Source organism: Dermacentor albipictus, chromosome 2 (genome assembly GCF_038994185.2).
Source record: "Dermacentor albipictus isolate Rhodes 1998 colony chromosome 2, USDA_Dalb.pri_finalv2, whole genome shotgun sequence".
In the NCBI taxonomy this organism is placed as follows: domain Eukaryota; kingdom Metazoa; phylum Arthropoda; class Arachnida; order Ixodida; family Ixodidae; genus Dermacentor; species Dermacentor albipictus.
This window is the reverse complement of record NC_091822.1, coordinates 46,757,194-46,784,103: the sequence shown is the minus strand read 5'-3', so window position 1 is coordinate 46,784,103 and position 26,910 is coordinate 46,757,194. Positions and strand designations below refer to the sequence as shown.

General features: G+C 48.7%; 1 long non-coding RNA gene across 1 annotated transcript in view; it reads right to left on the bottom strand.

Moving 5' to 3' along the window:
• Nucleotides 1-22,839: 22,839 nt before the first annotated feature.
• LOC135917383 (uncharacterized) overlaps nucleotides 22,840-26,910 on the bottom strand; it is an 84,846-nt gene continuing 80,775 nt past the window's right edge. The window contains exon 5 of the long non-coding RNA XR_010569256.1: nucleotides 22,840-23,078. This is a non-coding gene — a long non-coding RNA (uncharacterized lncRNA). The remainder of the gene's footprint in view (nucleotides 23,079-26,910) is intronic.

Below are 26,910 nucleotides of genomic sequence, written 5' to 3'. Positions count from 1 at the left end.
AGCGCTCAGACCCAAGGACATCAGAATGCGCTTGTACACGAGCACAGCCCTGTACATTTGTTTGCTCCATGAGGCTCTGGGTGTCGTTGCGCCTTGATTATGCTACACTTACCTCTTCCCGGTAGAGAAAGCTGACAAATAGATGTTCCTCCTTATTATTACCTGGTCTATGAGTAGTGCTTTTCCGTGCCAAGTCTCAGTTTGCAACTTCAGTAACTTACCCAGCTTTCCATACCGCCCTCAGGGCGTTTTTGTGTGTCACGTTCTACAAACGTACTAACAGCTGAAAAATTACTGGTCGTGTTTGTGTACTATCTCAGTAACCCCCGATGGGAAAACCGCGCGAACAACCTTCAAGTTTAGGCATGATACGCTTTTTTTTTTCTGGAAAGCATGAACATTGCAAGTGTGCTACATGCAGATTTTTGCAGTTCGTTTTTATTATAAAAACGAGTGCCCAGTAGATACGACTTAGTGCCTTAAGTGACGTAATTTTATTGCCAAGCATTGCATTCGGGTCGAAAGAAAAGCCCTGTTGTTGGCCTATTTTACCTGATCTTTGATTGAGGAATAAGCCTTTCTGCAAATGTTTTCTGTGTGCTGCTGCAAAAGCCGACTACCTTCTGTTCCCCTTGCCACCGTTATTCAAGTTGTGGCCAAGTGCAAAATAATGTGATAATGTGTATTTCAGTTTTTAGTACAATGTTATGTTTGTTCTGCCATCTTTTTCAATTTGTTTAGCAGTGATGAACATGTCACGCATTTCATATACTTTTGTGCAGATTTATAAGTAGGCCCTTTTTTTAGAATGGCTCACAATCAAAAAATGTTAGCATTTTATTGTATATTTATGCATTTTGCGTGTGATTGTTTTTGCAATTACCAGTGAGTTTTCCCTTTTTATAGTTGTCATGACAATGTCATACATGTCGTCCACTTTTGTGCAATATCTTAATACATATATCAGAAGTTAGTCTACATTTCGTTCTTAAAGACGTTATATAAAAATCTTGTTCTTTTATGTGTGTGTACATGAAACGGCCTTCGCCTTTTCAAGCGCTCTCTTTTGATATGTCACCGTCTGTGAACTGTTGTGTTTTGTACTCTTGTATATGTCATGCACCTTTCACTTTTTCTCATTTTTTTAGCGTGTATCACACCACGCTATAAGAAAAATCTGTTTTCGGAAACGAAGTCAATAAAGCGAGACCACAAATCTGTTGTGTTGGAAATTGAATTTTTGTTTATGTCCCGGCACATGCTGGTATAATATAAGGATGAGCAAGACTGCGTGTGTGCCAACGCATAGCCCACGGCGCACCACGCGCCAGCTCGCAAGCAATGCCAATACGAATGCCAATGCCGTAGCACGCGCGCGATAAAAAAAAGAAAACGGGCATCGTGCAGGTAAAAACAAAAAAAGTAAGCGGCGCGCGCGTGGCATGGAGGAAAGGGGGAAAGCGAGCGGAGCTGGTCGGAATAAAAAAAAACAAAAAGAGAAAAAATGTTTGAGAGGGAGGCGCCGCGCGGCTGCTCGAAAACAAGCAATGGCAGCCATTCGGAGAATCATCCCCCTGTGGTATTGCTACTGTGTTCTGCGACGTCACCAGCACGTGACACGGTATATATATATATATATATATATATATATATATATATATATATATATATATATATATATATATATATATATATATTGAGGGCTGTTTTTTAGACTATACAGAACTGACAGTCACCTGATGTAGCCAGCGTAATTGCAGTGCTCCTTGAACTAGATTAACGTGAAGTGGCAGACATTACTTGCATGAGAAATCAACGCGCATAATAAATTACTTCACAATTCTAACTAATTAACTTTTAAAGATTAGTGCAAGACGCAGCAATGTAGCCAGTAAATTAGCAAAGCATATCCACTTGGAACAAATTGTAAGTATCACGCACGTTTCAAGATGTGTGCCATGAAACTTGCGATAAAAATTCACTGTTGTTCCACTTTCTTAACAAATGTCCTTTTACCTATTGAAACAAACGTAACTGGAGCGTTCATGTACTTTGTCATACTTTGGGAGTGAATATGTCGAAACTGAAACTAGCATGTCGTCGACCGGTTGAGCGATGATCTTGCGCTTTGACGTGGATACGCGGTAACGCTTTTGCCTGATGGGATGCCCGGACCCCGTGTCGATCCTGTGGCGAGCCCACGTAGTTGCAACGCTAGCTTTGTTAGCATTCCCTGCGAAACCAAATAATTGCGCATGCTTGCTAAGGACCTTGACCAGGGCTTGACGCTCCTCTGAAGACAGGGACTTTTTGATCATTTTTAAAAGGCAACGATTCGTCAGAGACACCAGGGCCAGTCCCATGATCTCAGGATTCGTGTGACGTGCCATTTGTTAAAGCACCTATGCTGAGACTGGCATCCACTTCAAAGGAGGCACGCTGCATACCGCTGGGTAGCGCAACAGACTGGTAGGCTAAATTTTACACCTACAGTGTTGCTCTTCCGTAGGCCTTGGAGAGGACGCATCGATGTGCCAGTACAATTTCCTTCACAACCATCGAAGGCACAGGCGTAACAATTGCATTAAATGTATAGGCACCGACACGGCAAGCACCATCTCGAATTCTGGATAAAGAACGTGCCGGTAAGACATCATCTTCAATGACGGAGATTGGACGTGAACAGGTAGCAGGTTGGTCGGCAAGTGGAGACAGGAAAAGCTCGCCCATACCGCAGTCAACAGTGGCGCCACACTGCTGTAGGAAATTGAGGCCAACAATTACGTTGTGAGTGGAATGAGCAAGCACTGCAAATTTGGTGTGACACACGTTATCGGAGAAATAAACGGTCATGGTGCACGATTCAATAGGTTCGGAGCAACTATAAAGTGATGTTTCGCTGGGTCGCGTTAGCGTTATCCCAGCGAAACATCAATTTATGGCCTAGTCGGGTTTCGAAATCTAGGCTGATAACAGACACTTGCTCATGTGTCCACTTAGACCAAATGTAGCAGCATTGTCCACTAAAACGTGAAGCTTGTTAGGACATATGGTGACTGGCGGAGGCATAAGGGCGTGTAGTTGATGACGACTGGTGACCTCAGCTCCATTGGTCGCGCCGCCTTGTTTGCAAAGCGGGTGACATGAAACGTCGTCGCGGAGATAGACGCATAGGCTGACGTGAAGGCGGCTGCGTCAAACTCCGCTCAGAAGCTGGTGAGTCACTACGGTAATTCGCCTGGTGGTTTGTCCTGCTATCAGAGTGGGAAGTCCAGTGTGTCCCATCACCGTACCGATTGCTACGCCGATAAAAAGTGCGCGGTCACTCATAGGACGGCGGTAACATGCGACGGTGATGAGGACAAACTCTGGCGACCACGAATACCGCATTGGAAGCAGATGGGGCGCTCACAGTAGGCACTGAAACTGTCAGTAGGAAAATAGCTAGCACGGCCATCTTACCCTTGAGAAACTGCAGGTGCTCTAGGTGAGTAAGCGTCGTGAAACTCATAACTGGGGTGCGCGTTCCTAGTAGGGTTGGCGCTCTAGAACGAGGACCGAAGTTGTAGGTCACTGCAGAGGCGGCGGTGATAGACGTGTTACCGAAGTCGCATTGAGAAAAGGGCTCTCGTCTCGAGCCCGCGGAGTCGAGAGGGAAGCCGCCGCATGTAGGGTAAAGCTCTTCGTGCACCACTTGCCGAATAAATGACCCAAGGTCGTATGCAGTTGTGACCACGTCAACACTGGTGACGGTAGTTACGATGGTCAGGCGGCCGAACTTCGGTGTGATACGCCGAGCTTTCAGGCTTCAAATGTGCGGCTGTGCCGAATGAAAGCCGGCTGTGCCGACTGGGCCGTCCCTTTCGGAGTCCAGACTGTCTTTTCTGATGAAGGATTGCTACACGTCCTCGGCGATCCCCTTTTTAAACATGACCAACTGTGTCCTCTTCTGTAATCTGAGGGGCCAGGGCCTTGCCCAACTTCAGCCCTTCCTCGATGTACGTCGTGCAGGTTTTGCCGGGAAGTTGGGGTCGCTGCATTAGAGTTTCATCTGCACGCTTCTTTAAAGCTGCCAAATGTTCGAAGCACTTCCTGATTTCGCCTATGAACGTTGCCCACGTCGTCATGCTTTCCTCGTGGTTTTTAAGGCACACGGACGGGGTTCGCTTGAGGAAGAGGGCAACGATGTTAAGCTGTGCGGTGGCATCCAGCCATTGAAACGACTTGTGCGTTGGTAAAAGCTGAGCCGCCCGTTCACGTCTTCCCCGAGGTTTCTGGCGAAGGTTCGGGGTTCAATATAGGGCTGCCATGGGTAGCTGGAAGAAAGTGGCGGGCTGTCGCCGTCAGAACACATCTGTGGTTACAGACCGGCAATTCGGCGACATCGGCTAACCTCCACGGAGTCCGCTACTGCGGGTGGTTCGCCGTCGTTCTTTCGGGGCGCCGTTGTTTTTTCCCTCATGGTCCCCAAAACTGTTACGATGTGGTTTGTTTATTTAAATATGAGGTGTTGAAACGGGGCCGTGCCGACACCGAGCCGCTGCAAAGACAAGTGCACTTCGTTCTCCTCTTTTGCCGCCCTTGCATAGCTTTACCACGAAGTACATATATATATTGTCACGAGAGGAAAAGCCAGTCAGTCAGTTCTAAGCGAACGGCCGTTTACAGTTCGTTTTCGCAGCAGCTACCACGCACACTTCTTCTTCCTCGACATCTAGCGTAACTAGCGCGTGCCATTACCCCTCCCTCCAGAAAAAAAAACAAATAAATAAATAAATAAATAAAGTTGGGGAGATGTTAAATGCCACAAGGAAAAAATAAAAGAAATGAGAAAGACAACGGACGAGATGACTGGCGCCGCATCACAAAGTTTGTGGATGAGAGTCAGCGCGAATGGTAGGGCTTCATCCTGGTAACGTGAACAATGTCAGAGGTACGTGGTGGACGGGAGTGGTGCGAACTGTCGGCTGGAATAACTTCGTAGTTGACAGGACTTAGACGACGCAAAACTATGTAGGGCCCAAGTATCGGCGCAATAATTTTTCTGACCGGCCTCTTTGACGTATAGGGGTCCAAACCCATACATGATCTCCCGGGTTGTATGTGACGTCTCGATTGCATATGTTGTATCGACGAGCATCTTGACTTTGTCGGGAGAGAATTCGTTGCCGCGCAAGGTTCCGCGCTGCTTCGGCACGCTGAACAAAGGCGTCTGTATCTGGTGCGGTAGGTTGCGACGAAGTTGGTAGGAGCATCACGTCGAGCATAGTGGTGACGTCGCGTCCGTAGACCAGACGAAAAGGAGGAAACCCGGTGGTTTCTTGTAGGGCAGTGTTGTACGCGAATGTCACATACGGGAGCAGTTCGTCCCAATTTTTATGGTCCGTGGCAACATACATGGAAAGCATATCCGCAATCGTTTTGTTGAGGCGCTCAGTTAAACCGTTAGTCTGCGGGTGATACGCAGTTGCCGTACGGTGCGTTGTCCCGCTCAGCTGCAGGATATCTCGGACCAACTGGGCAGTGAAGGCCGTACCACGGTCTGTGATGACGACAGCAGGAGCACCATGTCGAAGGACGATATTTTTGATGAAGTTAGCAACATCTGAAGCAGTAGCTCGCTGAACGGCTTGTGTTTCGCAGTATCGGGTGAGGTAATCGGTGGCGACGACGATCCAGCGGTTATCAGCCGAAGACTTGGGAAGTGGGCCGAGTAAATCCATCCCCACTTGTTCAAAAGGTGAGCAAGGAGGTCGGACAGGCTGAAGCAGACCGGCTGGTTTCAGTGGTGGAACTTTGCGACGCTGGCAATCTCGACAAGTTCTGACGTACTGCTTCACGGTTTTGGTGAGTTTTCGCCAATAGTACTTCTGCTTGATCCGCGCGAGAGTACGCGTGAAACCAAGATGCCCGGACGTTGGTTCGTCGTGGCATGCACGTATAACGTCGTCGCGGAGAGTAGCGGGAACAACGAGCAGGAAAGCGGTTGCCGTAGGGTGAAAGTTCCGCTTGTATAGGATGCCGCCACGTAGGCAGAAAGATGACAAGTGACGCGCGAACTGCCGTAGTGATTGTGGGCGGCTTCCTTCAAGGTATTCAATCAAGGGCTGGAGCTCGGAATCTTGGCGTTGCTGTTGAGCAAGGTTTAAAGACGGAAGAGGACAAAGAAAACCCGAATCGTCGTCAGTATCTAGTGGTGCGGGTTCGACGGGGGCGCGGGAGAGACAGTCGGCGTCAGTGTGTTGCTGGCCAGACTTATAGACGATGGTCACATCGATGGTCGAGACCTGTGACGATGGTCATATATATATATATATATATATATATATATATATATATATATATATATATATATATATATATATATATATATATATATATATTGTATATATATATATGTATATATATACAATATATATATATATATATATATATATATATATATATATATATATATATATATATATATATATATATCGCAAGACATGCGAGACGAAGTTTAGGCACGCAGCCTTCTCTTTATTCTCTCGAGTGCCAGCCCCAGCACCAGGCCCCAAAACGGTGCTGATGAGTATGTACAGATGAGAATAGGTACCGTATGAATAATGCTCACAGGCGGCCATATATATATATATATATATATATATATATATATATATATATATATATATATATATATATATATATATATATACTGAAATGGGGCTTATGTAGCTCGTTCGAGGGATCGCAGGTAGCTCTAGATCACGAGTCCTAGCGCTTCGCATCAACAACCCGCGCTCGTGTCTCGCGCCGCAGCGGTGGCAGTCCGCACAGTGCGACATGCATATTACCCACTACAACTACAGTGCCACATGCATATTACCCGCTACAACTTCCCCCGGGGCGAAGAGGAGCCATCCTGGCGACCTAAGGCGATGATACGATAAGGGGGTCGTGGTACGGCTTCAGGCGGCTGACGTGAACAGTCTCGCGGCCACGGCGGCGTTTGTCCGAAGATGGCGTCACCGGTTCGACCACATAACTCACAGGCGAAGTACACGCGACGATCCGGTACGGACCTTGATATTTCGGGGCAAGCTTTGGGCTAAGGCCTGGGGCTTGGAAGGGCAGCCGAAGCCAGACGTGAGAGTCCACGGCGAAGGACTGTGTGGGCCGATCGTTGTCGTGGCGATCTTTGCGGATTCCTTGGGTATCCGACGTGAACGAGCGAGCCAGTTGGCGGCACTCTTCAGCATGGCGAGCAACTTCGGGAAGAGGGGTGAATTCAGAGGCATCCGGGTGATATGGTAGTACGGGGTCGAGGGTAGTGGATGGTTCACGCCCATAAAGAAGGAAAAATGGTGAGAAGCCTGTGGTAGCCTGAACGGCGGTATTGTATGCGTACGTCACAAAAGGGAGGACATCGTCCCAATTGGAATGATCCGACGCAACATACATGGTGAGCATGTCCCCAAGGGTGCGGTTGAATCGTTCCGTTAGACCGTTAGTTTGTGGGTGATACGCCGTAGTGGTGCGGTGAATAGTGCGGCACGCGGCGAGTAGCTCATTAATAACTTCGGACAAGAAGACACGGCCTCGGTCACTGAGCAGTTCTCGCGGTGGGCCGTGCCGTAAGACGAAATGCCGTAAGATGAATGCGGCGACGTCGCGAGCAGTAGCCGAAGCAAGTGCAGCAGTTTCAGCATATCTTGTCAGGTGGCCTACTGCGACAATTATCCAACGATTTCCGGTAGCACTGCATGGAAGAGGCCCATAAAGGTCGATGCCAACCCGATCAAAAGGACGTGCAGGACACGGTAAAGGTTGCAGAGGGCCTATCGTATGAAAAGATGTCTTGCGTCACTGACAGGCTGCACATGACCGAATGTATTTGCGGACATAAGAATACATGCCGCGCCAGTAGTACCGCTGGCGGAGCCGCTCGTAGGTTTTCAGGACGCCAGCATGAGCTTGTTGTGGGTCTGCATGGAAATACGTGCATACGTCGGAACGCAAATGGCGAGGGATGACTAGTAGCCATTTGCGACCGTCGGGCTGATAGTTTCGGCGGTACAAGATGGCGTCCCGTAGCACGAAGTGGGTGGCTTGGCGACGAATGGCTCGAGGGGATGTAGACGTTGAAGAACTGCTAAGAATGTCAATGAGAGATACAATCCTCGGATCTTTTCTCTGTTCAGACGGCATGTCAGTAACAGCAAGCGTAGCAACCGGGCACTCGATGGATGAAGGTGGCCTTTCGTCGGATCGCATGGGCGCATGGGAGAGCGCATCTGCATCAGAATGTTGGCGCCCGGATCGATAAATGACGCGAATGTCAAATTCTTGGATCCGAAGAGCCCAACGTCCAAGACGCCCCGACGGCTCTTTCAGTGACGCAAGCCAGCAGAGCGCGTGGTGGTCTGTCACAACGTCGAACGGACGGCCATACAAGTAAGGACTAAATTTGTTTAATGCCCAAACTATAGCTAAACATTCTTTTTCCGTGACAGAATAATTGGATTCTGCCTTCGTGAGAGCACGACTCGCATATGCAACCACATATTCTGGAAAGCCAGGCTTCCGTTGTGCAAGGACGGCCCCAAGACCAACGCCGCTGGCGTCGGTATGAACTTCAGTCGGTGTACTCGGGTCGTAGTGGCGTAGAACAGGCGGTGAGGTAAGCCGACGACGCAAAGTGGTGAAGGCTTGGTCACACGCCGGAGTCCAGTCGCGAAGGGCACCAGAGCCAGCCAGGAGCTTCGTCAGGGGAGCGATGATGCAGGCAAAATTGCGCACAAAGCGGCGAAAATAAGAGCAAAGACCGACGAAACTGCGGAGCTCTTTCACTGTAGTCGGCCGCGGAAATTCTGCGACAGCACGAAGTTTGTCAGGGTCGGGAAGGACGCCGTCATTGGACACGACATGGCCAAGTATGGTCAGCTGGCGGGCTCCGAAGCGGCACTTTTTCAAGTTAAGTTGAAGGCCGGCGGTGGTAAGGCAAGTAAGAACTTCGCGTAGACGAGAGAGGTGAGTGGTGAAATCAGGGGAGAAAACTACCACGTCGTCTAAATAACACAAGCACGTCTTCCATTTGAGGCCTCGTAGAAGATTGTCCATCATCCTTTCGAACGTCGCGGGTGCACTGCAGAGGCCGAATGGCATTACGGTAAACTCATACAGGCCATCAGGCGTAATAAAAGCTGTCTTGGAGCGGTCGGATTCATCCACTGGCACTTGCCAATAGCCCGATCGCAAGTCCAAAGAAGAAAAGAATTCGGCACCATGAAGACAATCTAGGGCGTCATCTATGCGCGGTAGAGGATAGACATCTTTTCGTGTAATCTTGTTGAGGCGACGATAGTCCACACAGAAACGAATCGAGCCATCTTGTTTCTTAATGAGTACTACAGGAGATGACCAAGGGCTGCAGGATGGCTTGATAACACCACGTTCAAGCATGTCTTCAACTTGCTCGGCGATGACACGACGCTCGGTGGAGGACACGCGGTACGGACGCTGGCGTAATGGTGCGTGGTGTCCCGTATCAATGTGGTGAGAGACGGTACTTGTGCGGCCTAATGATGCTTGGTTGCAGTCAAAAGAGGCGTGAAAATCATTTAAAAGAGTAATAAGCCGCTCACGTTGTGTCGGCTCGAGGTCATCGGCAATAGAGCGACAAAAACATCCGGTGGTACTCGGTTAGATGGCACATGGGGTGCCACTGCTGTTACGTTGGCAGTATCCACGTCGTCGGGAACAGGGAAATGCACAATAACGTCAGCGTCCACAGTCTGGATGGTACCAATAGTCTCGCCACAGTGCAAAGCCAAAGTGTACGAATTTGGGTTAGAAATCAGTATTTCTGCAGCGCCATGGTGAACCGTGAGGAGAGCGAAAGGCAACAATATAGGCTGGCGGCGAATGAAGACGGCAGCGGGTGAAAACATGACCGTCGTTTCGGCAAGCGATGCGCATGAAAGAGGGACAAATACCGCGCTGTGAGGGGGAAGGTCAGTATCTGAAGCTACACAAATCCTGGTTACATCATGAACTTGAAAGTCGTGAGATGGCATATCGCACAGAACGGAGAACTGAACCTCAGCACGTGCACAGTCAATGACGGCGTGATGGCGCGACAGAAAATCCCAACCGAGAATCACATCGTGGGAGCAACAAGTTAGCACAAAGAAATCAATCGGATACAAAATGTGTCGAATCAACACCCTGGCAGTGCACATAGCGACTGGCTGAACTTGCTGTGCACTGGCTGTTCTAAGCAATAATACCGAAGGCATCATGGTCACTTTCCGTAATTCACGGCAGAGTTTCTCACTAATCACAGATACAGCAGCACCTGTATCGACGAGGGCAAGACATTTGATGCCATCAACAGACACTTCAATAACGTTAGCGGGGGAAAAACGAGGACTTTGATGTTCCGACGATGACGCAGTTCGTGCCTCAGGAACTGCGGAAATCAGTTTTCCGCCTCAGTAGTACTGGCACTGGGCCTACGACGCATGGGTGAGAGTGAGCGCCGACGAGGGGAAGGTGAGCGACGAGTATTGTAGAGCTGTGACTGCGGTGCAGGTATGTCATCAGCAGCGTAGACTTCCGGTGGTGGTCGCTGAGGCATACGGTATGGTCGGAAGCCGGAGCTGGGTGGTCGCGCGGTGCCCACGAAGGCCGGCAAGCGCCGGCGGCAGAAGCGCGCTACATGTCCCGGTGTACCGCAGGCATAGCATATTGGGCGGTTGTCAGGAGTACGCCAAGAATTTGTGCCTTGCTGCTGTGCGCTGAAAAAGGGAGCGACCTGCTGGCGAGGCGAGGGCGGATGAGAGAACACCGGCTGGAGAGGCGCTGAAGGCGGAGGAGAGAATCCCGGCAGACGAGACGCCCGTGCAGCGGCTTCAGCATACGTCAGAGGCGCGGCCACGGGAGCCGGCTGACACGGAGGTGGAAGAGCTTCGGTCACTTGCTCTTGAATTACCTGTCGGATCGCTGGAGCCAAATATTGAGAAGGCTTCTCCGTTGTCGGCAAAATCGAGAGCTGTCGCGCGACCTCCTCGCGCACAAATTCTTTTATTTGCGTCAGCAAAGTTGTGTGGTTGTCGCCAATAACCAATGCTGCTAACGAATCTTCCGTAGGCGGTGGGCGCCGAGCTAAGATGCGTTGTTTCCGTAGCTCGTCAAAACTTTGGCACAAGTTGATAACTTCGGCCACGGTACGCGGATCCTTCGCTAGCAACATTTGAAATGCGTCCTCGTCAATGCCTTTCATAATGTGTTTTATCTTGTCCTGTTCCGCCATTGACGGATTCACGCGCTTACACAGGTCAATGACATCTTCGATGTAACTTGTGAACGTTTCACCGTGATGTTGCGCGCGCCCCCGTAAGCGTTGTTCTGCGCGAAGCTTGCGCACAGCGGGGCAGCCGAACACTTCTTTGAAACTTGTCTTGAATCTGCTCCACGTTGTGAAATCGTGTTCGTGGTTTCGGAACCAGAGGTTCGCGACGCCGGTTAAGTAAAACAGCACATTGTGCAACTTTGTGACGTCGTCCCACTTGTTATGCTGGCTCACCCTTTCGTAAGATGACAACCAATCCTCCACGTCATGATCATCGGTGCCGCTAAAGATGGCAGGATCACGCTGGCGCAATGCACCGGAAACGATGACCGTCGGAGGCTGTGGTGCATCTTCCTGGGTGGTTTCGTCAAGCATGGTCGCAGCAGTCGGTAGCGTCCGGCTTCGGAGTTCCAGTTTTCGAGGTTACCCCGCAGCTCCACCAAATGAAATGGGGTTTATGTAGCTCGTTCGAGGGATCGCAGGTAGCTCTAGATCACGAGTCCTAGCGCTTCGCATCAACAACCCGCGCTCGTGTCCCGCGCCGCAGCGGTGGCAGTCCGCACAGTGCCACATGCATATTACCCACTACAACTACAGTGCCACATGCATATTAGCCGCTACAATATATATATATATATATATATATATATATATATATATATATATATATATATATATATATATATATATATATATAAAGCAGAAGAAAGATGCTTAAGCGGGGCCCGATTTTTATTAGTCATAACATAAGAAGCCAACAACGCTGACACCAAGGTCTACATTGGGGAAATTACTTGTGCTTGATCAATGAACTAAAGAAACGATAAATTAAGGGAACTGAGAGCGGATGAAAAAACCACTACTTGCCACAGATAGTGCACGATTTCACAATCTTCGATGGGAACCGATTTACAACATGCGACGTTGTTTCCTTCCTATGACCCTACTGTACATATATATATATATATATATATATATATATATATATATATTGAGGAAGGAAGAAGAGGACGACGCTCAGTTGATAAACCAGCTGACCGCTCTTGCGCTCACCTCCGCGACTTCAAGTAAACGGTCCCCTTCATCCGTAAGGGTTACAAACGGTCTCCTTCGCACGCAACAAAGTGGTGGAGGTGCCGGGGTAACGCTCCCAACAACGGAACCATCACTGCCGCAGCTTCGTCGAAGCCGTCGACTTGCCGGCCTCCCGCCATCAGCCGTGACCATCTTCGACATGCCAGAAGAAGGAGCCACTCCGAGGGCAGCGCCTAGCAGTCCACTGCCATACTACCGAGTTCCACCCACCTTCGGAGGCAAAGCGGGGGAAGATGCCGACGAGTGGCTCGTCCACTACAAACGAGTTAGCAAATCCAACGGGTGGGATGCAACCGCTCAGCTCACCAATGTGGTGTTCTCCCTGACCGATACCGCCCTCGTGTGGTATGAGAACCACGAGGACGCGCTTACGACGTGGGAACATTTTGTGGACGAGCTAAAGGCTTGTTTTGGGGACTCAGTCGCCAAAAAGAAGCGTGCGGAGCAGACACTGTCTCAACGGGCGCAGCTACCAGGTGAGACATGCACAACATATATCGAAGAAGTATTAAAGCTGTGCAGGGTGGTCAGTGCTCGCATGTCAGAAGAAGATAAAGTCGGACATTTGCTGAAAGGAGTGGCTGAGGATGTATACAATTTTCTAATTGGAAAGGAGAGCCTCAGTTCTGTGTCTGACGTCATTCGGCACTGCAGAACTTTTGAAACGCTCAAGATGCGTCGGATTGCCCCAAAGTTTGGTCGATTGGCAAACGTGACGACGGTTGCCAGTGTGGACACGAGTCCTTGCCTCGACCTTCCTTCCACCATCCGACAGATCGTCCGCGAGGAACTTTCCCGCCGCGAGGAGTTGCATTCAACTGCTGACCACCATGGCGGGTACACGTCACGTGAGGCTATGACGACGCCACATTCGGCCCCCTGGCAACCGATGGTTACCGCAGCGGCCGTAGAGTACAGCGCAGCCCCACAGCCGAGGATGACAACACGCCCTCCGGCTCCGCGCTATGACCAACGCGCTCAACGCACGCCTACTCGACGCCCGATGTATCGTCGTGACACACGCCACGAACCAACCCACTACACGCGGGCAAATGATAATATCCGCTTCGTCGACGAACAACCAAGGTTTCGACCTCTCCCGGTGTGTTATTCCTGTGGTGTGCCGGGTCATATATCGCGGTTTTGCAACCAGCGTATGACCACGTGGTATGGCCAGCCCTCAGAGTTTTCTCGGCCCTCCGAACGGTCACACGCTGCCCCGTGGCCAGCACACGTATCATCTGGCGACGAGTATTGGCTCAGCAGCTCCCGGAATCGCTCCCCGGCATCTGACAGGAGTTTGACACCCCCACCGCAACGTCGTGCTCCCCGTTCTCCCTCACCGCGGCATCGCACCACGTCCCCTTCGTCACCGGAAAACTAGCTAGCGCGGCCGATGGAGGTGAGGTCGCTGGAGACGTGCTACTGACAGAAATACCTCCTGTGTTGATGTTGAAAAACAAAGTGCGCGTGCTTGTAGATAATGTCCCTGTGATGGCTCTGGTGGACACAGGCGCAACAATTTCCGTCATGAGTGTCTCGTTTAAACACGTGTTAGGGCGAAAGGTTTTGTTTAAATGGGACGAAGATTCAAAGTTCTGTGGAGTGAGTGGTGAGCCATTGCGACCTATTGGTGTGTGTAGTGCTGACGTATTTTTGGGAGGCCATGTTATTACGACAGAGTTTGTAATTATTCCTCGGTCGACTCATGATGTTATTCTCGGCATGGACTTCTTGCGGGAGTGTGGTGCTACTGTCGACTGCCGCACAGGAAAAGTATTCTTAAGTGGTAGGATTCCATCAGGACTCCTGGAGAACCCTGTAGATCGCGAAACTGCACTGTGTGTTTGTGGTGATACGGTCATACCTGCATCATCTACCGTTTGCGTTCCCGTTGTCTGTTGCGGCGCCGATTCCGACTGCTTCGAAGCTACCGTAGAACCGATGCACTTTAACTGTATGAAGAAGAACGTGTTGGTGCCACATTGTGTGGTGTCGATCAAAGGTGGACGCACTGGCTTATGGACCGTAAACTGTTCTAAGGAGCCCGTTATACTATCAGATGGCATGAAATTAGCCTTCGCCAGGGAACACGCGTCCTTATCAGTGGCTGAACTTACAGATGTGCCGGAAGAACCTGATGGCCACAGTTCGGAAACGGCCCTTTTGTCGATGGTAAATAAATCGCTCAGCACGAGTGAACGCCGAACGTTAGTGGGTGTGCTTTCGAAGCACGTTTCGGTATTCGACTTTGCGCAGAAGGACAATGTACCTGCAATCCCTGCGTCTCGGACGCGCCATACCATCAACACGGGTTCGGCAAATCCGATTAGACAAAAGCCATATCGTGTTTCACCATCAGAGCGCCAGATTATCAACGAACAAGTGCAAGAAATGATTAAAAAGGGAGTCGTACAAGAGTCAGCAAGTCCGTGGGCAGCTCCAGTGATTCTTGTTAAAAAAAAAGATGGATCTTGGAGATTTTGCGTCGACTATCGCCATTTGAATGCTGTAACAAAAAAGGACGTGTACCCACTCCCACGTATTGATGACGCAATAGACTGCCTTCATTCCGCCTCTTACTTTTCCTCAGTAGATTTACGATCCGGCTATTGGCAAATTCCGATGCATCCTGACGACAAGGAGAAGACTGCCTTTGTAACCCCTGACGGGCTCTTCGAATTTAATGTGATGCCATTTGGATTGTGCAACGCTCCGGCAACTTTCGAGAGATTTATGGACACTGTATTGCGTGGCTTGAAGTGGAACATCTGCATGTGCTACCTCGACGACGTCGTCATCTTTGGCCGCACCTTCAGCGAACACAACTCGCGTCTGGATATTGTCCTGAACTGCATCAGAAACGCTGGTCTAGTGTTAAACTCTAAGAAATGCCACTTCGGAGACCGCCAAACCCTTGTGTTTGGGCACCTCGTCGACAAGGATGGCATCCGCCCTGATCCCCAGAAAACAGCAGCCGTTGAAGCGTTCAGTGCACCGCGCTGTGTCAAGGAGCTCCGTAGTTTTCTGGGGCGTTGTTCCTATTTCCGCCGATTTATTCCTAAATTCGCCGACGTTGCGTATCCGCTGACATGCCTGCTACGGAAGGACACCCCCTTTGAGTGGACTCCGGAGTGTGACTCTTCTTTTCGTCAGTTGAAGTTCCTGCTGACGTCACGACCGGTTCTTCAACACTTCAGTCCTTCAGCTCCGACAGAACTCCATACAGATGCCAGTGGCATAGGTATTGGTGCCGTCCTAGTTCAACGCTACGGTGACCGCGAACACGTGATCGCATATGCAAGCCGCTCATTAAGTAGGCCCGAGCAGAATTACACTGTGACGGAACAAGAATGCCTCGCGGTAATATTTGCGGTTCAGCGGTTTCGTTCTTACCTGTATGGACGCCCCTTTACAGTGGTCACCGACCACCACTCATTGTGTTGGCTTGTGAATCTTCGTGACCCTTGTGGCCGCCTTGCGCGTTGGGCGCTCCGACTGCAAGAATACAGCTTCACCGTCTCTTATAAGAGTGGTCGACGACACGCTGATGCGGACTGTCTCTCGCGTATGCCACTTAGTACTACGGACTGTGACGCCGACGACTTCGATCACCTCGTGGCTTCTGTGTCGCCGCGTTTTCCAGACGTCGACTGCTTCAAAACCGAACAGCGAAAAGACGGTAAATTAACACCGCTCTTCACCGCTACGACCGCCTCGACGACAGCAAACCATTTCTGTGTACGTGATGGACTCCTCTATAAGAAGAACTTTTCCAGCACTGGCGCACGTTTTCTCCTAGTGGTGCCGGAGAGCCTTCGCACAGCGATTCTGAGTGCTATGCATGACGACCCTACGTCTGGCCATCTAGGTTCGGCGAGGACGCTCTACCGGATTCAGGAACGCTTTTATTGGCCTGGAATGCGACAATCTGTTGAGACGTATGTGGCCAGCTGCATGCAGTGTCAGCGCCACAAACGGCCATCTACTGCTCCAGCAGGCCTTCTGCAGCCGATCCCGCCTCCAAGCACGCCTTTCCAACAAGTGGGCATTGACTTCGTAGGCCCATTTCCAAAATCAGCCAAGGGAAACCGTTGGATAGTTGTTTGCGTCGACTACCTCACACGCTACTGCGAGACGGCGGCAGTGCCCTCCGCAACTGCCACTGACGTTTCAACATTCCTGCTGCAATATGTGATCCTGCGACATGGTCCGCCTCGCGTGATCATCAGCGACCGTGGACGACAATTCACAGCAGACGTCGTAGAGGAGCTGCTTCGTTTGTGTGATTCCCACTTGCGTCACTCGACACCATACCATCCACAAACGAATGGGCTTACGGAGCGCACCAACCGAACAATTGTAAACATGCTATCTATGTACGTGTCATCCGACCACAAGAACTGGGATGACGTACTGCCTTTTATCACGTACGCGTTCAACACCGCCAAGCACGAGACCACCGACTATAGCCCTTTCTTCCTGCTGTACGCACGGCCACCCCGGTACTCAATCGACACTGTTTTCCCCTTCTGCAGTCACGAAAATCCCACTGTCGCCGAGACTCTCTGCCTCGCCGAAGAAGCTCGTCGTATTGCTCGTTTGCGCACTTTGGCATCGCAGGACAGATCAAAAGCACGCTACGACATTCGCCACCGTCCGGTAACCTATCGCCCTGGTGATTTAGTCTGGCTGTGGACTCCAGTACGGAAACGCGGGTTATGCCAAAAGCTTTTGGCCACCTACGATGGACCGTTTGTGATTATTGACAGACTCACGGAAGTCACGTATAACATAGCTCGCCTCACGGCGAGTGGTAGAAGAGCTGCCAAGACACAAGTGGTCCATGTCGCCCGCTTGAAATTGTTCACGTCAAGACACATGGATTGACTCGCCCGGCGGGCTTCGTCTGCGACGAGAGGAATGTTACGCATGAAGAAAACGAAGACCAGTGAACGTGCTTGCGGTCCCGGGTGGAGGAAGGAAGAAGAGGACGACGCTCAGTTGATAAACCAGCTGACCGCTCTTGCGCTCACCTCCGCGACTTCAAGTAAACGGTTCCCTTCATCCGTAAGGGTTACAAACGGTCTCCTTCGCACGCAACAATATATATATATATATATATATATATATATATATATATATATATATATATATATATATATATATATATATATATATATATATATATATATATATATACATTTCGCCCATTCACTTTGGCTACTTTGACACTACTGATGCGAACGCCATAATAACAACAACACACAATTACGCGTGACGTCTAATTGGCGATGCACCTATATCAATGTAGTGATGACTGCACTAGGGTAGCCTAGCTGCCTAAACGGCGAACCCTCGGCGATGGCGGCCACCGCCACGGTCGCTTAGCTGTCCAAACAACATTCTATTTCGTTCAGAATGGTGCCGATAACGGTTTCTTGTGCTCGTAAAAAATACGCGTAGATTGACCGCACCATTGCACTTGGTTTGATGCATATGAAGCACGCCGCTGTGTGAGGCGCACGAACGAAATTTCAGAAAGAAAAGCAACGCTTCTTATACCCCATAAAATACGCTATTAGCACGCGAGCAACGACCGCACGACATGTCAATAACCTTCTAGTCATAATCATCATCATCAGTCTGGCTACGGCCACTGCAGAGCAAAGGGCTCTCCCATACTTCTCCAACTACTTCGGTTACGTGCTAATTGTGGCCATGTTGTCCCTGGAAACTTCTTAATTTCATCCGCCCACGTAACTTTCTGCCGCCCCATGCTACGCTTCCCTTTTCTTGAAATCCAGTCCGTAACCCTTAATGTCCATCGGTTAACTTCCCTACTCATTGATAAGTGACCAGCGCAGTGCACGACACATGGACAGGAAATCACCTTGCACGTCGGCGCGTACTGTCGGAAATCCCGCCAAACCTAGCCGCTACAAGGCCACTGACATGCCGTGAGGTCGACGCTGGCGTGATATCACTAAAAATGGCAAGGTTGCACCTTTCAAAGAAAATGTTTTGTAGCGTTCCTAGTTAAAGGACACAGTAGACTTAAAGCATTGCTGTGGAACTGGCGTCCATCTCGTCTACATTTATTTCTCACTTTTCTCTTCTCTTCTTCTGTCCCCCCGGTTCCCGCGCTTCATCTTCTATTCGAAGGCTCATACCGCTTCACCCTTCCAGGTTTCTTTTGCTAACCCCTCCTGGGGTAATACTTGAAAACGTTTCCAATCGAAGCACATTCAACTGAGCCCCGTTCACCAATGTACCACACAGTCTTCAATATTCCTTTCTGAGTGGCTGTCTTTGTCACAGAGTAAGGACCATAAAATTTGGCACTGGATTCTCTTACTCCTTTCCTAACTAGGATGAGGTCGGTGACTTGAATGTCTGGGATAGCTGAGCAATGTCTCTTGTCAAAATTTTTTTTCATTCATTTATGGTACCTCTCCTCCTGTGATTTTTGTTTCCTTTCCTCGACGATCTTGAGATTGTCTAACAGCCCCAGTTCAAGGTCCGCTTGAAGAATAGGGGTCTCTCCTGAAGAAGCGAACTGCGGGCTGCATCCCAAGCCACTGGTGTAGGAGCGATTGTGATGTCTTACAGCTGCTTCTAAAGAGCATTTCCATCCACCAGGGAAACTATCGTACATCCTGATGTATTGCTTCACATCTCGTATAGCACGCTCTGCAAGCCCATTCGTCGCGGGATGGTATGGTGCACAGAATTTGATTGATATATTGTGGTCTCGAGCCCATCTTGCTAATTTTTCACTCTTGAACGCTGGTCCGTTGTCACATACGATCTTTCTGGTTGTCCTAAACATATCCCGTTTGAGGAGGGCGATGACACTATTCGCATCTTCTTGTCCTGCCCGTGCCGCGACCATCCTGGTGCACTCATCTATGGCCAGAAGAAAAGCTTGCGTTTTTCGGACTCCTTCTCGTTTCTTATTTAGCTCGGCAAAATCCAGGTGTATAACTTCAAAAGGCACGTTCGAGTGGCAAGGTATTATCATGGCGTCTGTAGGCTGCTTGTATTTCACTTTGTTGACTTGACAAATGTGGCATGAACGAACGTATTGATTGACGTCTTCTTTCATGTGAGGCCACGTAAATCTCTTGACTAGCTTGTTGTAGGTGCGCCAAAATCCGTCGTGTCCTCCAGATTCTGGGCTATCGTGGTACAAATAAAGCACCTTGGGAACCAGCGTTGGCGGGACTTGATAGCGACCTGCCATAAAAATTAATTGTTCAGTGCCTTCCCACAATTTTACTTCATTGATTTCTTCCGATTGTTCTTTATTGGCCTGTATCATCAGTCGAGACAATGCATCTGCATCAGTCAAAAGGGGTCCAGGTCTGTGGGAGATGGTGAAATCAAACTGCTGCAAGTAGTTCACCCATCTGGCGATACGTCCCTTAGGTTGGGTCATATTCAAGAGATGAGTGAGTGCCTGGTGATCCGTGAACAAAGTAAACTTCGCACCTTCTAGGTACGTACGGAAGTACTGAATTGCTTTAAGGACAGCAAGAGCTTCCTTTTCAGTAGTGGTGTAGTTGACTTCAGGTGGCTTGAGGGTGTAGCTATAGTAGCCTACTACATGTCGCTTTTCTCGGCCGGATGCTTCTGGACATTTCTGGTACAAGACTGCACCTGTTCCATAATGTGAGGCGTCGGTATTCAGTTCAAAGGGTAAAGTGAAATCTGGTATGCGTAGAATAGGGTCAGCAGAGATTCTGTGCACCAGATCACGGTAGACTCTCTCACATTCCTCATCCCACTCAAATGGAACTTCTTTCTGCGTTAGGCGCGTGAGGCATCTTGTTTTTATAGCAAAGTCTTTTATGAAAGGTCTGAAATGTCCTGCTAATCCCAAAAATACACGCAATGAGTGGACGTCATACGGTTTAACCAGTTGGGATATTCTCTCGACGGACTCTTGTTTCGTGCTTTTGGTAGTCTCATCAAATACTCTTCCAAGAAACACAACTTTTCTTTGAAAGAATGCACTTTTCTTAAAATTAACCTTGAGTTGTGCCAAGCTCAAGGCATTTAATACCTGAGAAAGGTGTTCCTGATGTTCAGCCTCTGTTTTGGAGAAGACGATAATATCGTCTATGTACACGTTACAAAAGACACCCAGAAAAGGCTTCAGGACTTTGTTCATAATCTTCTGGAACCATGCTGGCGAGTTTTTCCAGCCGAAAGGAAGCCGGTTATACTCGTACAGATCAAAGGGCGTGATAAAAGCAGTGTACATTTTTGTTTCTTCGGTTAGCGGGATCTGCCAGAAACCTTTGCACAAGTCAATGCGTGAAAAAATCCGGCAACCACCTGTCTCATCTATAATCGTGTCTATCTTCGGCATGGGAAATGGTATAAGGTCTGTCTGGCGATTGAGAACCCTGTAATCTGTGCACAGTCGGAAAGTTCCATCTTCCTTCGGCGCAATAGTTATGGGAGAAGCGAAGGGTGACACCGAAGGCCGGATTATATCGGCGTCTAGCATCTCCTGCAATTCTTTCTTCAACCATATCTTACGTTCTCGTGACATGTTATAAGGTGATTTTCGGATGACGGTCTTGTCAGTTAGTTCGAAAGGCACCTTGTGCGACTTCATCTCTTGTGGATAGTTTCCTACGCATACCAGTTCAGGGTAGGTCGTTGCAATATCTTCCGCGCACTTGACAATTCGCAGGTTATCTTTTCTATCTTGCTGTGTCTCTTCCCTTGATAGTCCTTCCACTAAAACTGCATCGTCCCAATATACGTTGATTTTTAGTTTCTTTATGTCTGGTCTGGATAGCAGAAAGTCGTACGTCACCCCCGTTATCACCAGTACGTAACTCTCTATTTCATGACCTTGGAACTCGATGTTTACTGAGGCCCACTGATTATGCATTGTCACTTTTCCATCGTACCCTTGCACCCGTAGTACTCTTCCACTATGCAGGTGACTTGAATCTACCAGCTTGGCATTTATTATAGACACAGAAGCACCGCTGTCAACCAAAGCCATCATATGTCTATTTCCCACTTTGACAGGAATGTGAAATAAGCTAGAGCAAGTTAAATAAACAGTCTCAGTTGTGGTCATCGGGTCGGACTGATCACCCTTGTTTATTAGTTTTTTTGTTGTCGGAGACTCTTGAGCGTCTGAAAGTATGGGGACAGGGTCGTTGTCGACGTTATTCACTCGACCTCTGGGAGCACGCCAACCCAAGCTCTCTGTACTGCCTGCAAGGCGGCTCGGTTCTCGCGGATTACGGCTTGACCAATCCGCGCCGGTCCGTCTGAAGCGACTGCTTGAGCCAGCGGTTATATTTTCGTCTGAAGTAGATGGTATGTCGTGAAGGCACTCCAAGAGCCCGTCTATAGTTTTAGGTGATCGTGCTTGCGCTATCTTCAGGACTTCCGCGGGCAATCCGTGCATTATTAGAGCTACTATGGCAGAAGGAGGAAGCATAGGCTCGGCCAGCTTTAAAAGGCGGCGTTTTTCAAAGAAATACTCGACGGGGGAGCCCTGCGTGAATTTGAAATTGAGCGCGGCGTCCCATCTTTGCACTGGGTTGCTTCGGAATGTCTTCAAGAATTTTTCCTTCCACTGGTGCCAAGAGTTGCCAACATCTTCAATAATGTGCAGATCGTACCACTTACGTGCAACACCTCTTAAATAACTACGCATGTTGGTAATTTTGTCCTCATTAGAGTGCCATTTGTTCTTCCCAGCGGCATATTCATAGAATTCAAGCCAACTTTCTGGGCTTGAAGACTTGCCGTCGAAAGTATCGGGTTCGACAAATTTAGTCGCCGGCTTCTCAGCGTTTAGAGAGCTTATAAGTGACGTCACCAGTTGGTTTTGTTGCGCCATCTGTTCTTGTTGTAGCTGAAGAGCTTTCAAAACGAGGCTCACCTCTGCTGTCGAAGACCGTGATGCAGTGTCCTTTCGACGCATGGGTTCAAGAACTAATTCGTCGAAGATCGCCAGACGCAAGTTCACTTTCACCGCACCCTTCCGACGTAGTTCAGCAATGTCTATGGAAGCCTTCTCTAAAACCAGGTTCACGAGGTCTGCCGAGTTGAGTTCGCGAGGTAGTTCCACCGCTGGTTCGTCTTGAGCTTGATATCGCGAAAAGATGATCTTCTCTGCGGAGGTCTCCTCGAGGAAAAATGTCACCCACATGTTGGAGTCAGTTGTCGGCTGCGCCAAAATATTGTAGCGTTCCTAGTTAAAGGACACAGTAGACTTAAAGCATTGCTGTGGAACTGGCGTCCATCTCGTCTACATTTATTTCTCACTTTTCTCTTCTCTTCTTCTGTCCCCCCGGTTCCCGCGCTTCTTCATCTTCTATTCGAAGGCTCATACCGCTTCATGTTTCAGCAAAAGGAATTATGAAGTCGAGTAAACATGGTCACATTTATTGGAAAGGTGACACCTACAACCCCATTACCGCAACACATGTGCGCCGTGGGAACGAGGCACCCTCCGGACCACAGGAAGTAACGCCATGATGCTGCATCAGCGTCCGTAGCTTTCGCACCACTTTTGCTTCAGACATATGCCATTGCTGCATGTCCCACAGAGTTCACATGTTTCCGCCGGCACTTCCCTTGCTTGGCTGCCCCAGCTTTGACAAATAATCTGGAAAAAAAGAAAGTTTAAAATTTCAATGATCTCAAATGTTGCACGTCAGTTACTCAACACAATCACGCAAGCCAAAAGGCAGCTTCTAAACCCGGCCTTTTGCCTATGCTTGAACTACAATAACGGATCCTGTAAGCTATGGCATTTGGTTAGTGTATGCAATCTTGATGACATATAGACTAAAGGCGAATATCATATCCTTACGAAATTTATCTTATTTCATACAGATTGTTACCCTCCGTATGGATAATTTAGCACGCTCGCAAATAGTGGGGAGGCAAGCTCTCTTAAGGAATGCTGTGGGGAAATTATAATAGTGTTACTTGTTAAAAATGAATGTTATGGCTTTTCTCCGTATTGTTTCTACGAGCTTTATGCCCTGTTTGGTATGGGGGGACCAAGAGGTAATACATTGCATCAAAATATGAATAACAGTCTTATAGACTTTTTAGTATTGCAGTAAACAAGAAGATGTAGTTAAGCAGTACAGTAAGAGGTTGTGGCCTTCCTGGGTAAGCCCTTCAAGTGCACAACAAAGAAGCAGAAAATTAGCAACGAAACGTAGATAGAAACGAATTCAAAACAAAATGCGGTGTATGTAGGCGATCTTTAAAGTCACCATACATACTAATAGACATATTGCTGAAGCGTAGGAAGAAAATTGTTAGGTGAGCAAACTAGATATCTTTGGGCAATGAATTCCAATCTCTGATTATGTGAGGAAAGAATGAATACCTGAATAGGTCCGTGTGGAACCTATGTTCAATGAAAAATTTAGAGCGTTTAGTTCTGTTGTTCGGCCGTTCAGAGAAAAACACATATTTACAGCTATCCAGTATGTAGCTCCATTAAGGAGGTGGAATAGAAACTTAAGGCATGAGAATTTAGCACGCTCGCAAATAGTCGGGAGGGAAGCTGTGTTAAGGGATGCTGTGGGGGAACTATGACAGTCGTAGTTGTTATAAATAAATGTTGTAGCTCTTCTCTGTATGGCTTCTATGAGCTTTATGCCCAGTTTGATATAGGGGAATGAATAGGCAATGTTATAATGTAAAGGACGAATGAATGAGGTGTAGGCTAGCCCCTTAGTGTCAGGTAGGCAAATTCTAAAGAAAGTTTAGGGCAACAAAGCGCTGAAAATGCTTCAGAAGATATGTGTGACACATGTTCGTCCTTTTTGACATCAGATGATATAACAATACCAAAGTATTTATAATCATTTACAATTTTTATTTTCTGCTCTTCGATTGTGTTGGTCAATTCTAGTGCGTATTTTTGTCTGCTTTATCTAATGAATACAGTCCTGTCTAAATTAATCTTCATTTGCCATGCTTGACAACAATTTATTATTTGCGGAAGCTCGTAATGTAGGTTTACTTCAAAATTATGTCTCTTAGTTTTCCTATATATAACGCAATGGTCTTCAAACATGTACACCGTTGATTTCATGTTAGCTGTCCTGTCATTGATGTATAGTATAAAGATAATTGGTGCTAAGACTGTCCCCTGTGGTACGCCGCATGACACCTCTACCCAATGCAATTGCTTAAGCTCGATTCCAACGAATTGCTGTCGATATGAAACTTAAGCTTTTATCAAGCTTAATAGGCTACTTGGTTCGAGAACGTGATGTAGTTTGCCCATACGTTTAGGGTGTAATACGCGGTCGAAGTCCTTTGATGGATCTAAAAATATGAGTCTGGCCACGGTTATCATTCGTTAAAGCGTGATCGTACACAGTTTGTATCAGTTGCGTAGTGGTCGACAGGTCTTTCCCGAAACCATGTTGCTTGTTTTTAAGCAATTTATCATCTTCCGCAAAGTTAGGATGTGTTTAAGTACGATATTGTTGCGTGTAGAAAGACACAGACGAAAGGAATTATTTACAGGCTCTACACACTGCAGCCAGTGCACCAGGCGGACATTCGCTCGCACCAAGGGCACAGAGCCAATTCGTCGTTCTCGCGGCGGCTCGCCTCTTGAGCACCTCGCGATGATATCGTAATAAACACCCCACCTTCTCCCTCGCTCAGCAGCAAAAGCGCCGTAACGGTGCTGTTAAATATGCAAGGCGCGTGGAGGGGCGTAGGGCTTGAGTCGGGCGACGTAGACAATGTCACTGGTTGTCACAGCGGAGCACCTAGTGGGCGTGGCTAGAACGATTTCATAGGTGACATCAGTCACTTTGCGGAGCACGCGATATGGACCTCTGTAACAGGAAAGCAGTTATTCACCAAGGCCAACTTTACGCGATGGTTACCAAAGCAATACGAGCAGCACGCAAGCAGCACTAGTATTATTGGAGGAGTCAGAGTGGTCAACAGGGTAACGCGACAAGCTGTCAGCGTCTTGGTACAGGCGGACAGAGTTGTACACCACGGAATATGAAAATACTTGTGGCCTCAAAGCCATTCGACCAAGCCGGCCTCTAGGATCTTTTAGCCATGAGAGCCAGCAAAGAGCATGATGGTCAGTGACTACGTAAACTTAAGGACGGAACTTCGCAACTGCCCTGACAACAGCAAGGCATTCTCATTCCCTAACGGAATAGTTGCACTCCATTGGTGCTAGGAGGCGGCTCCCATAAGCAATAACGCGATCTTGGCCACGTGGACGCTGGGCTATGAGGGCCCCTATGCCATGACCGCTGGCATCATCTGTACGCAATTCTGTAGGGGCATCAGGGTAGAAGTGGGCGAGAACGGGTGGTGAGGTTGGAAGAGTGACGAGACGAGAGAAGGCGGTGGCTTCCGAAGTACCCCACGATCATTTGACGCCTTTCTTCAAAAGATTAGTGAGTGGTCTAGCAAAACCGCAAAATCTTGAACAAAACGATGAAAGTACGAGCATAGCCCTACAAAACATCGAACGTCTGCGGCTGTCTGTAGAACCGGATAGTCTCGGACAGCGCATGCTTTGTCGGGATCAGGCTGTACTCCGGAAGCGTCAACGAGATGACCCAGAAAAGTAATTTGGCGGTGACCAAAATGACATTTGGACGAGTGAAGTTGCAGATTCGCCTTTCGAAATACATCAAGTGTAGTTGTTAGACGCTCAAGGTGAGTGTCGAACGTTGGCGAGAAGACGATGACGTCGTCGAGGTAGTAGTGGCATGTGGAGCATTTGGAACCTTGGAGCAAGGAGTCCATCATACGCTCGAAGTTGGCAGGGGTGTTGCAACTTCCAAACGGCATAACTTTAAATTGGTATAGACCATCAGGTGTGATGAACGCGGTTTTTTCTCTGTCCATATTGTCAACAATAATCTGCCAGTATCCAGAACGAAGATCAATAGAAGAGAAATAGCTGGAACCGTCCAGGCAGTCAAGGGTGTCGTCTCTACGTGGGATGGGGTAGACGTCTTCCTTAGTAATGTTGTTCAGATGACGACAGTCTACACAAAAGCGCCACGTGCCATCCTTCTTCTTAACCAACACCACAGGTGACGCCCAGGGACTCGAAGAAGGCTGAGTGATGTTTTTATCAAGCATTTTGTTCCCTTCACTTTCAATTACTCGGCGTTCCGACGCAGAAACTTGATACGGTCGTCGGTGAATAGACGGAGCATCGCCAGTAAGAATCCGACGCTTGACCGCGAGCGTCTGGCCAAAACGGCGATCGTCGAAGTCGAAAATATCTCCGTAGGACTATAATACTTGGCAAAGGTCTTCAGTCTGCGCAGAGGGCAGGTCCGTCAAAACCATTTTCTTTATGTTGGGATGGGCGCGCGAGGCTGGCGCGGGGGCCCTGCTGAGCTCGCAAGAACCATCGGTCGATAACGCTGCCACGTGATGATCACCGAGACAATCAACGTTGGCAAGGCAAATAC